Source organism: Camellia sinensis, chromosome 14 (assembly GCF_055761805.1).
Source record: "Camellia sinensis isolate YWXY chromosome 14, ASM5576180v1, whole genome shotgun sequence".
NCBI lineage: Eukaryota > Viridiplantae > Streptophyta > Magnoliopsida > Ericales > Theaceae > Camellia > Camellia sinensis.
In genome coordinates this window covers 5853375-5869976 of record NC_138974.1, presented here as the reverse complement: position 1 = coordinate 5869976, position 16602 = coordinate 5853375, and positions in this window count along the sequence as shown.

Here is a 16602-nt window from a genome sequence, read left to right as displayed (position 1 = left end):
GTGATAATTGTTAGAATATATAGTATATGTTATTTTTTGTGTTGAGGGAGGGTACTATGGTCATATTGTATTCTATATATTTGTTGATGTTTTAGGTTTATAAAAGGAACCAAGAAACATACGTTTAATAATATATACAGTCTTCTTTTTGTTCCTTCTCTCATTCTCTTTAGCCTGAATCAAAAATCAAAAGACATTGACACACGACTAATACTATGACTAGAAAAAGAATTACAGTGATGCTGGCTGAGCTAACATGCTTCACATTCAAGTTGAGACAAGTGGCTTAAACTCTGAATAGCTAACTTAAGCTTTGCTAAGGACGAATGACCTAGACGAAAATGCCATTACAAGGGAGACATGGTAGCACTCAAATAGCAGAACCAGAAGGAGGAGAACCAACAGTGTCCAAAAAATGTAAGCCATCCTTCTCATGCCTCGAACCAATCATCTTCTTGGTTTGGAGGTCCTGTAAAACACAAGAAGAGAGAGAAAAGGTTACATAATCAGACTTGGGAACTTACACCTCTTTCTTTTAGGAAACCTGTTGTTGGCTGTCGTTGGGTTTATACTGTTATGTATCTTCCTAATAGTACTGTTGAGCGGCTTAATGCCCATCTTGTGGCAAAGGTTATACTTAAACCTATAGCGTTGATTATCTGGAGACCTTCTCTCCCGTGGCTCGCCTAAATTCTGTTCGGATTCTCCTCTCTGTTGCCATTAGTCAGGCTTGGCCTTTATATCAGCTTGATATAAAGAATGCTTTTCTTCATGGGGATCTCAACAAGGAGGTCTATGTGGATCAGCCCACTGGCTATATTGTTCCTAGTCATAAGAATATGGTTTTTAGTTACGGAAGGCTTTGTATGGTCTCAAACAATCTCTTCATGCTTGGTTTGATTACTTTAGTGCCGTTGTGCTTGTATATGGGTTCTGTCGTTCCACTTCTGATCACTCTATTTTTTCTCGCCACTCATCTACTGGGTTAATGTTCTCATTATTTTTGTGGATGACATCATCATCTCTGGCAGTGACTTTGCTAGTATTGCTGATTTGAAGCTTTATTTGGGTTAGCAATTTCACACAAAGGACTTGGGTAATTTGCGGTATTTTCTTGGGATTGAGATTGCTCACTCCTCTCGGGGTTTGTTTCTTTCTCAACGTAAGTATGTTCTTGATCTTCTTGTTGAAACTGGTCGTCTGGGCACTTGTTCAAGTGATATACTCCTATGGACTCCTCGGTTAAACTTGATAGTGAGATTGGAGAGTTGTTTCCTAATATTCGCCGGTATTGTCGTTTAGTTGGGAAGTTGATTTATCTTACCATCACTCGTCCGGATATCACTTATACTGTGAGTGTTGTTAGCTAATTTATGCATGCTTCTCGTGAACCCCATTTTGATGCTGTGTGTCGAATCTTGCATTATCTCAAATGGGCTCCAGGTTAAGGTTTACTTTATTGTCCTTGACTGTCACTGGCTTCAGTGATGCTAATTAGGCTGGCAGTCAGACTAACCGTCGTTCAACATTTGGATATTGCACCTTTGTTGGAAGTAACCTTGTTACTTGGCATAGCAAGAAACAACCACTTGTTGCTCGTTCGAGTGCTGAGGCTGAGTATCGTGTTATGGCGCATACCGTCTCTGAGATATTATAGGTTTATTATCTTTTGAAGGATTTTGGTATTTGTGTTCCTACTCCTATGATCAAGTTGCTATTTTCATTGCCAATAACCACGTGTTTCATGAGCGTATGAAGCATGTTGAAGTTAACTGTCATTTTATACGGGATTTGTTTTTGTGTCAGCAACTTGTGATACCATATGTTTGCTCTGATGATCAATTGGGTGATATCTTCACCAAACCACTTGCTCATTCTTCGTTTCAGCATCTCTCTGCCAAGATGGGTGTGTTCAATCTCTTTGCTCCAGCTTAAGAAGAGTGTTAGAATATATAGTACTTGTTATTTTTTGTGTTGAGTGAGGGTACTATGGTCATATTGTATTCCATATATGTTTGCTGATGTTTTAGGTTTATAAAAGGAACAAAGAAAGATACATTTAATAATATATACAGTCTTCTCTTTGTTCATTCTCTTTTTCTCTCTAGCCCTAATCAAAGTTTTGCATACTTTTACACTTCAACTATAATATTGAATTTTTCCTTTCTTGCATTATTTGTTTTGTCACAAGTTTTCTTTTTTGTTGTAGTTGATACCTACTTATACTAGAGTTATGTTGGAGGATCTGATAGGGGCTCTAAATTATTTATGGCTTCTCGGAACATATCAATGTTGGGCTGTCCTCAAGAATCAGATATTACTGGATATAGATGTCATCCCTCTGCTAGAGCTCATTATGGTAAGCTAATTCTATATATGGCTCTACTGCTTTGAGTAGTGGTTAACAAGTAGGTTGATTTTTCTTTGATTGTTGTCTATTTAAAAACTAAGAAGAAAGCTAACAGTTGTCTATTTGAAAACTACGTTGTCAATGATTACTGTTTATTTGGTTAAGAGGATGTTGAATTGTTGTTATTCCCTTGATTTTTCTTTTTGTAGTTCATAGAGTTTACATGTTTTATAATCTATGATTAGGTTGATAAGTTTTCTAAAAAAAGATTAGGTAATTTTCTTTGTTTCTTCAATGGGTTTTTTATGAAGAGCCCAATCAAGAATGAGAGAGAATTTAGAAAGAGGGAATTTAGAGAGGGAAATATCTCAATCAATCAATATTCATATCTAAAAGTTAGTTACAAAGGGGTTATCCTCTTCTAGCTATAGGCTACAATTTTCCCTCGACTAACTATCACATGTTATGTACATGCTATCCTACGTCATACTCTCCCACTCAAAAGAACTTGTCCTCAAGTGAAGACAACAAAACACAATTAACGCACTAGATTGAAACCAAAACTAGAAGATACAATCCAATCAAATCTCGCAATGAAGAACTTATCTGCAATGATGTTGGCATGGGAATCATTTGGCAAATAAGATACAAGGTGTTGCACATTAAAAGTGTAGGAGATGCATAAATGAGGCTGCAATTTGACTTGATAAGCATTGTCACTGACTTTGTGCAACACTTCACAAGGACCCACGTTCCTATCACTTAACTTGGTGTAAACACCATGAGGATACCTTTCTTTGCTTAACATAACCCAAACAAGATCTCCTACTTCAAACAACACTTTTCATTTATGCACATCGACGACCGACTTGTATTTGGCATTGGACTTGTTAATTTGGGCCCTAACATGAGCATGAACATTCTTTATGAATGTGGCCATGTCCTCCACTTCAACATTTCCATTCCTTGAGATAGACAAAGGAGCCAAGTCCACAACACTTGAAGGTTTCATTTCATGAAATACTTCAAAGGGAGAAGTATTTATGGTGCGGTTGACCGATGAATTGTAAGCAAACTTGGCCAAATGCATAATACCATCCCAACCCTTGGGATGATCTCCCGCAAGACACCTCAACAAGTTACTAACACTTCGATTCACTACCTCCGTTTGGCCATCAGTTTGAGGATGAAATGTAGTGCTAAAGTTCAAGTCTGTGCCAATTTTCTCCCACAAAGTTCTCCAAAAGTAAGCAAGGAACTTAGTGTCTCTATCAGACACAATAGAGGTAGGCATCCAATGTAGCTTATAGGCTTCCTTGAAGAAGAGATTAACAATATTTGTAGCATCCATAGTCTTTTTGCAATGTACGAAATGTGCCACCTTAGAGAAACGGTCCACCACCACCATGATAGAATCACTCCTCCTTTGTGTAGGAGGTAAACCCAACACAAAGTCCATACTAAAGCATTGCCAAGGAGCATTCGACACCGGTAAAGGCATATATAATCTTGCATTAGTTGTAGTTCCTTTGCTTCTTTGACAAATTTGACATCGCTTCACATAATTGTCCCCATCCTTGGTCATGATTGGCTAATAGTAAGCATCTTGAAGTAACCCAAGGGTCTTGTCTTTGCTAAAATGTCCCAATTTGTGATGCTCAACCAACAAATGCATCTTCAAAGAACAACTAGGCACACACAACTTAAGGCCTTGGAAAAGGAAACCATCCCTAATCATGTAGCTTGGATAAGTAACTCTATCCCCCATTTGCAAAGCATCAAAAATCTTGAAAAAATAAGGATCACTTGCATAGAAGGTGCGCAACTCATCAAAATCCACAACTTTATTCTTCATCTCAACCAAAAGAGTCGTTCGCCTACTCAAACCGTCAGCCACTTTATTAAGAACCCCATATTTATGTCGCAAAGAAAATGTAAATTGTTGCAAGTAAGCGACCCATTTGGTATGTCTGTTGTTGAGATGGGATTGGCTATTGATGTACTTGAAGGCCTCATGATTAGTGCTAAGCAAAAACTCCTTATAAGTGAGGTAGTAGCTCCAATGCTTGATGGCTTAGAGAATGGCATAAAATTCCAAGTCATAAGTAGAATACTTGAGTTTGGCTTTATTCAAGTTTTCACTAAAGAAGGCAATTGGCTGCCCTTCTTGGCTAAGGACGCCCTCAATGCCCAATCCCGAGGCATCACAATCAAGTTCAAAGGTTTTGTCAAAGTCCGATAGTGCCAAAATTGGAGCTTCAGTATGTACCTTCTTCAAAAGTTGGAAGCTATTGGCGGCTTCTTTGCTCCATTCAAAAGTCTTAAGCTTGAGAATATTAGTTAAAGGAGCATCGAGACTACTAATGTTCTTGATAAACCGCCTATAGAAGGTAGCCAACCCATGAAAACTCCGCACTTCTTAAATACTAGAAGGAGTAGGCCAATCCACAATCGCTTTGACCTTCTTCGTGTCCATAAGTACCACACGAGAGACACAACATAACCCCAAAAAATGACTTGATCTAATGACAAATGTACACTTCTTAGTGTTGCCATAGAACTTTTCTCGCCTCAAAAGCTCAAAGACTTGCCGAAGATGGCACAAATGATCTTCCAAGCTTCGACTATAGATCAATATATTATCAAAATAAACCGTTACACAAACACCCAAAAGTGGTTGCAACATTTGTGTCATCACTCTCATAAAAGTGCTTGGAGCGTTGGTAAGTCCAAATGACATCATAAGCCACTCAAATAGTGCATGAGGTGTTTTAAAAGTCGTTTTCCCCTCATCACTCGATTTAATGCAGATTTGATGATAACCGCTTCTAAGATCAATCTTAGAAAACACCTTTGACCCTACAAGACAATCCAACATATCATCCAGTCTTGGAATTGGAAAGTGATATTTGATGGTAATTTTATTGATGGCACAACTATCCACACACATGCACCATGACCCATCCTTTTTGGGTGTCAAAAGAGCTAGAACACCATAGGGACGAAGGCTAGGTCGAATATACCCTTTAACCAAGAGCTCGTCTACTTGCTGTTGTAACTCCTTTTTCTCCTTTGGTGACATGCGATAGGCTAGTTTATTTGGAAGTGCCGACTGTAGACATGCCCGAACGTCCTGGGAAGAATCTCGTTTTATTCATTGGGCTCACTATAGTTCGGACTCAATGTCATGGTTCTGAATCTAATCTCGCAAAGTGCAATGCAAGATCGATAAATCACCAAAGAGTCCAAATCTGGCAAATCGTTTTGAAAAATTGATTTTTAGAAAGAAGTGCCAAACATGGACTGTTTTGCTAGATACAGAGTCGCCACCTAAATATTTTATTTTGGGGGAATTTAAGAAACCCTGACTCGTGCCCAAGGCCACGTGTCCGTCATCACCAAAGTTACCTCGGCTTGGGAACTTGGGTACGATTGGAGAGGGTCATTTCATGAGCACCCCCCCTCGCCCGATCAAAGATCGGCCACTACTAAGCATGATATCTTGTTTTTGAAAACACATGTGCATTTATTCCGGCTATTAACCTAGAATTACTATGTGATGCGCACAGCATACAAGTATAGACTAGATTTCTTGAGTTGGAACAAAGCATTGCATATCCGTTTGTTTTGAAAATGGATTGAAGTTTGCTACTCGCAGGTAGGCTAAAACACGGGTTTCGACGAATTATTCCAATTCAAACAACCTAACCTTCACCCATAGGCATTCAGGCAGTTAGATCACATAAGCACATAGCCTTATGGTAAACATGCTATCATGGCAGCCACTCACACGCATGCAAAGATGCTAAAGCATAAACACTTACCGAGTACTCCGAGCCAAAGAAAGAAGCTAATTAGAAAACATGTATGAATCCTAACTATGCTGAGATGCCTAATGCAACACATGCAAGAATGCAACTAAGATAGGCTCGGCTATTCTAAGATGGCATATGAGATGCTACAGGTAACATGTATTCAACTTGGAATTGAAATACGATGCAGTTAGTATGATGCGCCGAGCCCGGTGCATGCAAAACAGATAAATGGATGCAAACATACGAGCATAAGGATGCTAATTGAAACGTGCCCTAAAACTAACCATCATAAGCTGGTAAATAAAAGGGAGAAAGGAGTGGGGTTGGAAGACATACATCACACACACGCACACTTATTACAACATTGCCCTCCTCAGAGGGTCCGAATGAATAATATAGAACCAACTGGCTAATCTAAGCTAATTAAACTAATTATTACACAACCCAGATGAATAACGAATTACAGCTAATTATTACACAACACGAGCTAATTAACAAATTAACTAAGGAAGCAAATAAACTAGCATGCAAGCTACATGAAATGGATTGCCTCAGCTCTACCTTGAATGATAAAGGATGCATGCATGCCCGAGTCATCTTGTCGAGAAATCCATCGTGATGCCTTGACTCGCCTTTGTTTGCAATTGGTTTCAGAAAGTTGCATGAGGCTCCAGAGAGATGAAACTCCACCCAGGGAAGCTGTGGGGAAGGCTGCCAACCAGCTATGGGCAAGGGAGACCACCTGCCGACCACCCTTGGTGGTAAAGACCAGAAAAGGTGGTCGGCCTGCCAGAAAACCTGGTCGGCCGACCAGTTTATTATCCTGGTTTCTGCTTTTTCTGCAACAAGGGCAAGAGAGAGAGAAAGCAAGGTATTTTCAACATATGTGTGCATGACCACTCCCCCCATCATTGCATAAGCTCTAGGGAGCGTAGTGCTCGATCCTCGGGCCACCAATCACGCATCCCGATGCATGATGGTCGAGGAGTCGAATTGCACGACTCAATGGGACATGAATGCACATATAAGCAACTAAAGCCAACAACTCCATCATGGGTGATCGAGAGTGTCAGCGACCGAGAATCGAGGCATGTTTCATCACTTGGAGTATGAAACGTCCCTCGTTTCCCGTGTTTGGACTGACTCCTATTCCAAACACAATGCAACAAGTAGGATGGCATGGCATGTACAAATGCAACTCTAGTATGCAATCCTAAATGTAATGCGACTAAATGATGCAAACATGCAAAGAATAACATGCAAGCATGCAACTAGCATACACAATGCTATGGACTAATCAAGGGCATACTCAATGCACGTGGATTATATGGCATGCATACACAATGCACTAACATACGCAATGTTATGAATGAGGCATACGCAATGCAATGATCGAACATGCGATAACATGGATTATATGGCATACACAATGCAAGATGGACTTAAACCAAGATGGATGGACCTCAGCCGCACCCAAATCAGTGGCCAATATGATGAAAATGAGGCAACAAGGTACATGCAAACATGCACAAATACAAGGGACCAAACCTAAGGAACAAAGTGCAACTCTACCAAAGCATGACAAGGATGAAATATGGCATACAATGACACATGTTCCAGCTCTGAAATGACATATAAGATGGTCCCGAATCATGCAAACAACTCACCCGATGCATGTTGGATGGCACAATTATCGAAACTAGTGAAGTGCATTACACTAGAGGTATGCAAAATGATGCCCAAATGACCAAACCAACCGCAAACAGTCCCTATGTAGACCCAAAACAGTGGCAAAGTGGACTAAAATGATGGCTTGCAATGCACAAAAATGAAGCTCATGCAATAGTCCAAAAATGAGGCATACAAGCGCAACTCTCAAACGCATTTAAAGAGTGGAAAACATGGGAATATGGCACAAGTATAAGCTTTGAAATAACATGTTCAATGATGCCAAAACATGAAAACAACTCAAGTTAAGCATGCAAGAGGCTTCAAAACTCGAAGCTAGGCAAGGGTATTACACTACAAGCATGCATGGCAAGCATCATTCGACCATGGGACCACAAAACAGAGCTAAGGCAACCCAAATCATGAATAAAATCAGTTTAGAACATGGCCAAAATATGCTAGAATCAAGGGTCAAAACAACATGCAATGTGAGCTAGTGAACATGGATTACACTACAAGCATATGAAGCATTCAAGAGGCCACTAAAACAGAAAAATTTAGAGACATGACATGCCAAATAAAGCCCAAAAATCCACTGAAACATGATCAATGCATGCAAGAATGTCATGCTCCTTTGATAGGCTATAAGAGGGGCTATTCTACACATGCAATAGACACACCCAAGGTGGCAAAACCAACTCTGGACAGAGCCTAGGCAAGCCCTAAAAGTCACTGAAAAGGGCCTGAAACAAGACTTGGAGGTGTGAAAATGAAGGCTCCTTTGATAGGCCAAAATGCAAGCAAACAAGATCAAAAAGAGAGAGGGTCACCCCTCTCTGATTTAGGACCTCAAAACCACATGCCAACCACTGAAAATCTGCTGGATTTCAGTGGCTAAAAGGCCAAGCAAGGACTAGCTAAAAGGCCCTATTGCATGGCACAAAACAAGGCCAAATGAGGCATGCAAGAGGGTAGAAGACCCCCAACACCAAAAGGGCCTTAAAAAAACATCAAAGGACCTTAGAAAAAGACTTTTTTTAGTTGACAACAAAGCTCAAATATGCATGAAAATAAGGCTAAGAGATGGATCGAAATAATGCTTAAAAGAGGAAAAAAGTGTGTTACCCTTGAAGCTCAGCAAGACAGCAACTTCTGGACCCAAAACCCAACTCCTTAACCTCTGAAAATGGCCTCCAAGAAGCTCCAAGCAATGGTGGAAGGGTTAGGCTATGAGGTGGTGTGCAAAGGTGCAAGAACAATACACTTTTTGAGCCAAAATAGAGAGATATAGAGGGAGATGTATTGTATGCCCTCAATAAACTTCTCAACCCTCACAAAGGAGGGGGAGGCCCTCCTTTATAGCCAAAAGGGACCAAAGCTTCTCAAAGAAGCTAAAAACCAAGGTTGAAGATCCTCCATACACGTGTATGGAGGATCCAGTCTGTGCTTTCCAGCTGGTATAGCTGGCAACAACTGGGGGAGGCAGGCCGACCAGTTCAAAAGGTTCAACTCAATGAAAGGTGGTCAGCAGCCCCATTTGATGGTCTCCACATTAAATGCAAGCTAGTGGTATGGTGGAAGACCAGTAAATGTGGCTCAAAGACCAAGGAGACCAGCTTTTTGACAAAAAAATCGGCTGGCAGGAGAAAAGTGGTCTCCAAGGAGAAAATGTGGTCTTCCACCCTTGTACCACCTCCCAAACAATGAAAACAAGGTCCATGCCAAAAATGAACCAAGATAGATGCAAAACGAGGGTTCGGGTGTCAAAACGCACAGCCGGGTGCCCTGAAAACAGGCTGTTAAGCATCGAAAGTGGCGCGCGACCACAAAGGTGGTCTCCTAGGCCACAGTGTCCCTCTGGAGAGAGAAAGCAAGGTGTGTGCCAAAAACTGTGCCAAACTGAGAAAGTTAAGCGGTCCTGAACCGAGGCGCATGACCGACGTCTCCGAAAACCGGAAACTGGTCTCCAAACAGGAAAAGTGGCCTACAACCACGAAAAGTAGCCTACGGCCACTGAGAGATGGTCTACGAGACCTCTCCCTCCCTTCGGGAAGAGAAAACAAGACCTGGTTCACAAATCGAGGCAAAGCACAAAAGGGTCCCGAGGTCCGGGGGTAAGGCTCTCCGCCGAAACTCCGAAACCTCAGAACGAGCACAACATGCAGCATCACCGAGCGCTCAATCGATGAAGTCTAAGTCTTAAGGTCGGTCATAAATGGGGTGTCTACACCGACCTAGGTACCAAATCAATACGATGTTGGATGTCACACATGGGAGGCAAATCAGGAGGAATTTCTTAGGGAAAGACATCGGTATACTCTTCCAAAAGAGTAGTGACATCAACCTTTTCCTTAGTAGCATTTGAGTGCACAATCGAAACCAAGGCCAATATAACCTCAAAATCTAGAGTTTCTTCCAAAATTCGTTGGAGGCAAGCAAGGTGGTAAAACTAGAAGATAGTTTAGAAGTAACTTTCTCCTTCATTGGAAGCAAGGTAAAATGGCTTTCATCCTTGAGAACGGTGTAAGTGTTCCTTTTGCCATCATGCAAAAATTCCCGGTGATATTGCCAAGGATGCCCAAGTAGAATGTGACATGCATCCATAGGCACGACATCACACTACACCTTGCCAAAGTACTTCTTTCGAATAGAAAACATCATCAAACACTGTTTGGTCACCTTGATTTCATTGCCTTTCTTGAACTAAGATAGAGAATAAGGATGTGGATAGTACTCCACAGGAAGGTTAAGCTTAGCCACCACCTCTTGAGAAACCACATTCTCATAACTTCCACTATTAATAATCATGTTACAAACATGTCCACAAATATTACAAGTGGTAAAAAAGATATTGGTACACAACCAATCTTCTTGGCTCTCTAGCTTTGGTGATATAAGCGTCTTCTTCACCATAAGAGCAAGACCCTCTTCTTCATCATTATCTCCACCAATTTCAATATTTTCCGAAATGTCATAAATTGGAGCACTTTCATAGTCACCGTGTTCCTCAACTTCTTCAATAAGAAGTGCCTTGTTTTGATTAGTACCCATATTCTTGCGTAAATCGGAAGATCTATGGCCCGTTCTCCGCATTGAAGCATTTTAAAGTTCCAGCTTGAGGTGGATTTCGGTTTTGGAGGCACCATTAGAATAAGGAGCTTGAGAGGAAGAAGCACCCTTGTCTATAAACTTGGAAGGAGGACTAGTTTTGCCAAAGCTAGGAGGAGAAAGACTCAGCCTAGAAGCACCTCGAAACCCTCCTTGGGAGTATTGTCCCATTTGAGAGACACGACAACTTTGTTGCTTTTCCATGACTGAGGCTCGATTATAGACTTCGGAAACATTACACAATGTACGCAAGGCAAGAACATCTTGGATCGAAGACTTCAAGCCACTCACATAACGAGCCACCCATTGCTCTTCACTCTCATTAAAATCAACCCGAGCAATAAATTGATAGAAAGACTCGGTGTACTCACCCACACTCCTAACTTGCTTGAAAGCATGAAGTGCTTGGTAGACACTTTCAAGGTAGTTAAATGGTAAGAAATGACCCTTCAACTTCTTTTTCATCTTCTCCCAATCACGAATTTTCTCCTTGCTACATCGCCAATGATTAAGTTGTTCCCACAAAGCAGAAGCTCTTCCCTTTAATCAAATGACAACAAGCTTGACCTTCTTATCGTCAAAAAGCTTACCATAATCAAAGATTCACTTGATAGTGTTGAGCCAATCAATGAATTCATCGGGATTAAGGCTTTCATGAAAGTCGGGAAACTTAATCTTGATGTTCTCCCATTTGTGTTCCATCCTACCCACATCCATTTGACGCCTTCGTGGAGCCCAAAAGATATTATCAAAAGAATGATGAGTACCACCTTCAATATCATAAGAATCATCTCTACCATCAGTAGAAGAAGGAAAGAGACGTTGCACCGTCTTGGTTAGCATGGCAATTTGCCATCTCATCTCGGCCATTTTATCTCTCGGATATGGAACCCTATTATTGTCGGTATCATTACCCAAATCCGAGGCATAACCCCTACCACGACCACCCCTACGACCTTGACCCCGATTAGCCATAACAACAACCCAGTATGTTTCCAAAGTAGTCAAGCTATACAGATTTCATATCTAATTCACAGATTAGGATAACTCAGTGTAACTATCAACTCACAGCAGTATGAAGTCTCAAATATTCAAAAGTCAACAACAAGACTATAATATCAAGAATTGATTCAAATAATCTGTATAAGGAATTTGAACAGCCTAAGAATTGAAAACAAAGATTGGAAATACCTGTGTAGAACCAGAGTCCAATTACAAATTAAGAATCAAAGTCCCAAACTCAAAAGCATTCCATGTAACACCCTGTATTTTGAGGTATTAATATTTAGTGAGTGGTATTGGTGATTTGTTATAATAATTTAGTGGTGAGATTTTTAGATAGGAATCTAATTTAAAATTATTTATTTGTATTTAACTCATCTCTTTTATATCTATCTCGTTGTTATTTATTCTCATTTAATAATAAATTTATCAAATTTTCCCAAATTTCCCCCATCACAAGGAGGAAAAGAAAAACAAAAACAAAAACAAAACCGTGGGCAACAACCCATAGTTTTCCTTGCCTCCCACACCAAACCCACGTTTCCATCATTTTGTATTTTCATTTATTTTTAATCTTTTAATCTTCTTTCTCTCTTTCATTTCCTCTCTATAAACGAGCAGAGTGAGGGGAGCTCCTCACATTCCTTTCTTCTTCTTCATTCATTCTCTACATTCAGCTCTCTGCCTCATAGATTGTGTAGAGTAGAAATATTAAGTTTAGATATGGGAGTGTTTAGAGTGAAAGTGAGTATTTTATAATAAAAAAAAAACTGAGAGTTGTAGATTTTATTAAATCATACATACTTTATGTCTTAGAAGTTTAATCAAAGTTATTTTTGGAGATCCATGGAGCAATTTCAAATTTATGGTGACAGAGTTAATTATTTTGAGGTAAATTCGGGTTGTACACAATATGCTCTATTTAAATCTCTTTGCAAAGAGTTCTCTATTTTTAATTTTCCTCAATTTGTAATCCACTTAATTATTGTGATTATTGATAGATTTTGTAAAATCATTTGTTGTCGAATCGTTGATATTCTGGTCATTTGGTAAAATTCTCTGTAAATATTTCTGTGTTAAAATGGTGATTTGTCTGGCTGAATGACATAGAAATACTCCGTATATAGATCGAGTGAATCTTGTTAATCTGTTTACACCAATATGCCTGGATAAACATTTTCATGACCCGAACCGCCCCTATAGGTTAGGATCATAACGTCTTGTAATCATTAGATTACCTACGGCCTCAGATAGAAAACAAATTTTAAATAATCATATGGGGCCAAAAGTGGAAGCAAAAGATACAATTGTCCAATGAGCTTGTGCATAAATGGAATGAACAAAAACATTTCTTATATTAATAACTCACACCAAACATACCCACATAAAAGACATTCTATGTCTAGATCTATGTAATAGCATATTTATACAAAATCATAGCTTATATATAGATAAGGTCAAACATGACCATCAAAAGAAGACAAAAGGGTCAAAACGATAGTTCTGAAACTAAGGCCTCCTTCGTGAGATGTGTCATGGTTGAGTTAACAAACTTGACATTCATTCTTGGGTTCATTACGGTTAGGGTTGGGCATCCTACTGCTCACCTACATACATATATATGAAGAGTGAGCAAAAGCCCAATGAATAATACCATAGTAAAGAGGTTATACGAATGAGATTCATATTAAGTACATGGAACCCATAAATTTCATATACAAACGGCCTTAGGCCCATTCTGTGTTTTCTTGTACATGTCAAATGGCCTTGAGCCCAATTTAGATTTTTATCAAACATATCAAACGGCCTCGGGCCCATTGCATCAAACATGTCAGACGGCCTCAGGCCCACTGCATAACTTGTCGGGCTTATCAACCGGCCTCGAGCCCAATTTAAACACTTCAACGTACCAAACAGCCTCGGGCCCATTATTTCAGTATTCGTGTCTATGTGCATTTCGTATTCATGATCATGATCACTTTTTATTCAATGGCCTGTGGCCCATTATTTCCGTATTTGTATCTATGCACATTTCATATTCATGATCATGGTCGCTTTTTATTCAAATGGCCTTTAGCCTATTACATTCATATTCAAACGGCCTTTGGCCCATTAAGTTATTCAAACGGCCTTTGGCCCATCAAAATATCAAACGGCCTTTGGCCTAATAAAATATTCAAACGACCTTGGGCCCATCAAAATATTCAAACGGCCTTTGGCCTATCAGAATATTCAAACGGCGTTTGGCCCATCAAAATATTCAAACATTTCAAACGACAAACAGCCTCAGGCCCAATTTATACTCTTATCAGACGTATCAAACGAATAGAATGCTCATTCATAATTCAAAGTCACAAGCCAGAAAACTTACACATGAGTAGCATTTAGAAGACAATATACATGAAAATATCTTTACTAGGATATTACTCACAGTATTCCAATGCTCGATGCATCCTTGCACTTGACCCTACACAATTCGTAATACACATAGAAATCGGGTCACAATACAATTCATTCCGTTCTTTAATTTGTTTAATTCTCTTAGGCTCTTTCCAACTCTGTAGTTCATTTATAATACGCAGTACATGCCTAAGAGTGCTTAGAAGTGAAAGAGAACGGAAATCGAAATATGAACTAGCTTTTCAAAAACAATTTAAACAGGGCTCTCTGCTCGAGCGCAACTTTAGTCGGGTGCAAAATTTTCAAAATTTCTGGAAGCTTGATTTCTCCGCTCGAGCGACACTTTCCTCGCTTAAGCAGACATGTTAAATTCTGGAATTTCTAGAATTTTCTTTGAAGCTCAAAACACACTTCCAAAGGTCCACTCCTTGTATAATACATTCAAATATGCAATGACACTCCCAAAAACATATATATTTAAAGTCATTTCTAACTCCTAGCTCAAATCTTCATGAATTTAACGATTTTAATACTTTTCTTCCTTTCTTACAAAATATAAAATTAAGCTACAAGCTCTTTGAAAAATATTTGCAAGTATGAATTCAAATTAAAATCAAGTCAATTCTTGATTGTCAAATTCTAAATCATAATTAATTTCTTGATTTATCCAAATTAATTTTCCTTCATATTGAACCCAATTTCAAACTCATAAATTTTAAAATAGGAATTAAACTTTCAAAATACACTCTCAAAATTTGGGACCTAGCATGGCTTGTTTAAAAACACACAAACTCTTAATTGACCGAAAAGAATATGATCAATTTTTAAATCATTTACATCAAAATTCGTTTAAATCATGAAATTGGAGTTATGAAACTTTGCATGTATGAAATTAAGGTCAAAACTAAATAATTTTGATCAGAATAGCTCTAATTATTAATTTTCTCCACATTAGACTCAAATTCAAATCCATAAACCTTTTAATCATGAATTAAAATTCAAAACCTTGAAATTCTATAATGCATGCTTAATTAAAGTATTAATCTTGTAGAGTTTGCCCATGCATGTAACAATGAGGCTTAATTTCATGCAAGACTACATCATCAAATCCAAAATAATTAATTTCCATAACCATGGACCTACCTTAATTTCTTCATCTTTGTTTTCTAATTTCTTCCAAATTATATGAAATTGAACCCAAACTCATCTTTAATTGAAGTGTAATATAAGGATTCTACAAGATTTAAGCTTGAAATCCTTACCTTTAATCTTCAATTTGGTGTACAATTGATGAATTCTTGAGCTTCTTTTTTTCCCTTCAATTCATGGCTTTCTCTCTCTCAATAGTCTACTTCAATCACCTTCTCCAGCACACTCTTTGATCTCTCTCTCTTAGTTCTCTCTTTCCTCTTTTCTATTTGTTTGAATCTAATTTCCAACACATGTATTACACACACACACAACTTCTCTTGAGGCATCCACACTACACACGTGCACAGATCCAAGCTGCCAACACAACAACAATATACACATATCTGATTTCTCTGCACACCCACACAGGTTTTTCTGCACACCCATGCACTCACAATTTTGGATTCTTCTTAATTTGATTTATGATTAAGATTAGATTAATTAAATAACACATAGTCTTTACAAATCTTAATTAATACATAATTAAATTAATTACTACTAATCATAAATTCCACATGATTTAATTTATCTAATTTGACTTCCTTTAGAACCCAATTAATTATATTTAAAACTATCAATCTGAATCATATTTTTAATCAAACTCCCAGAAGGCTCCAAATATTAAATTAAACTTATTGTCATCATCAATTTCGATTTTCCAAACCATTTAGGCCTTCAATTTCTAATCAGACTCCAAATTTTTGTCAATAAATTGCATATTCAAATTGAACATCCCATAAATAAATTTAATTCATAATAATTACCATTCTCAATCCTCATAATTTAATAAACTTAATTAGCTCCAATTCAGGCCTAATTAATCGAATCTCAAATTTACTAAACTGAATCAAACATTTAATTAACTCCCAAATGGGTCCGTAATTAAAATTAAATCGATTCAACTTCTTAATTTCACTTCCTTAAGCCATTTGGACCCTTAAAATAAATCTTCAATAGAATCATATACGAATCAAATTCCACAATTCTCATAAATCCCAAATTAAATTAGGATAATGACTACTTAAAATCCCAAATCTCCTTAATTAACCAAATATAAAATATTATATG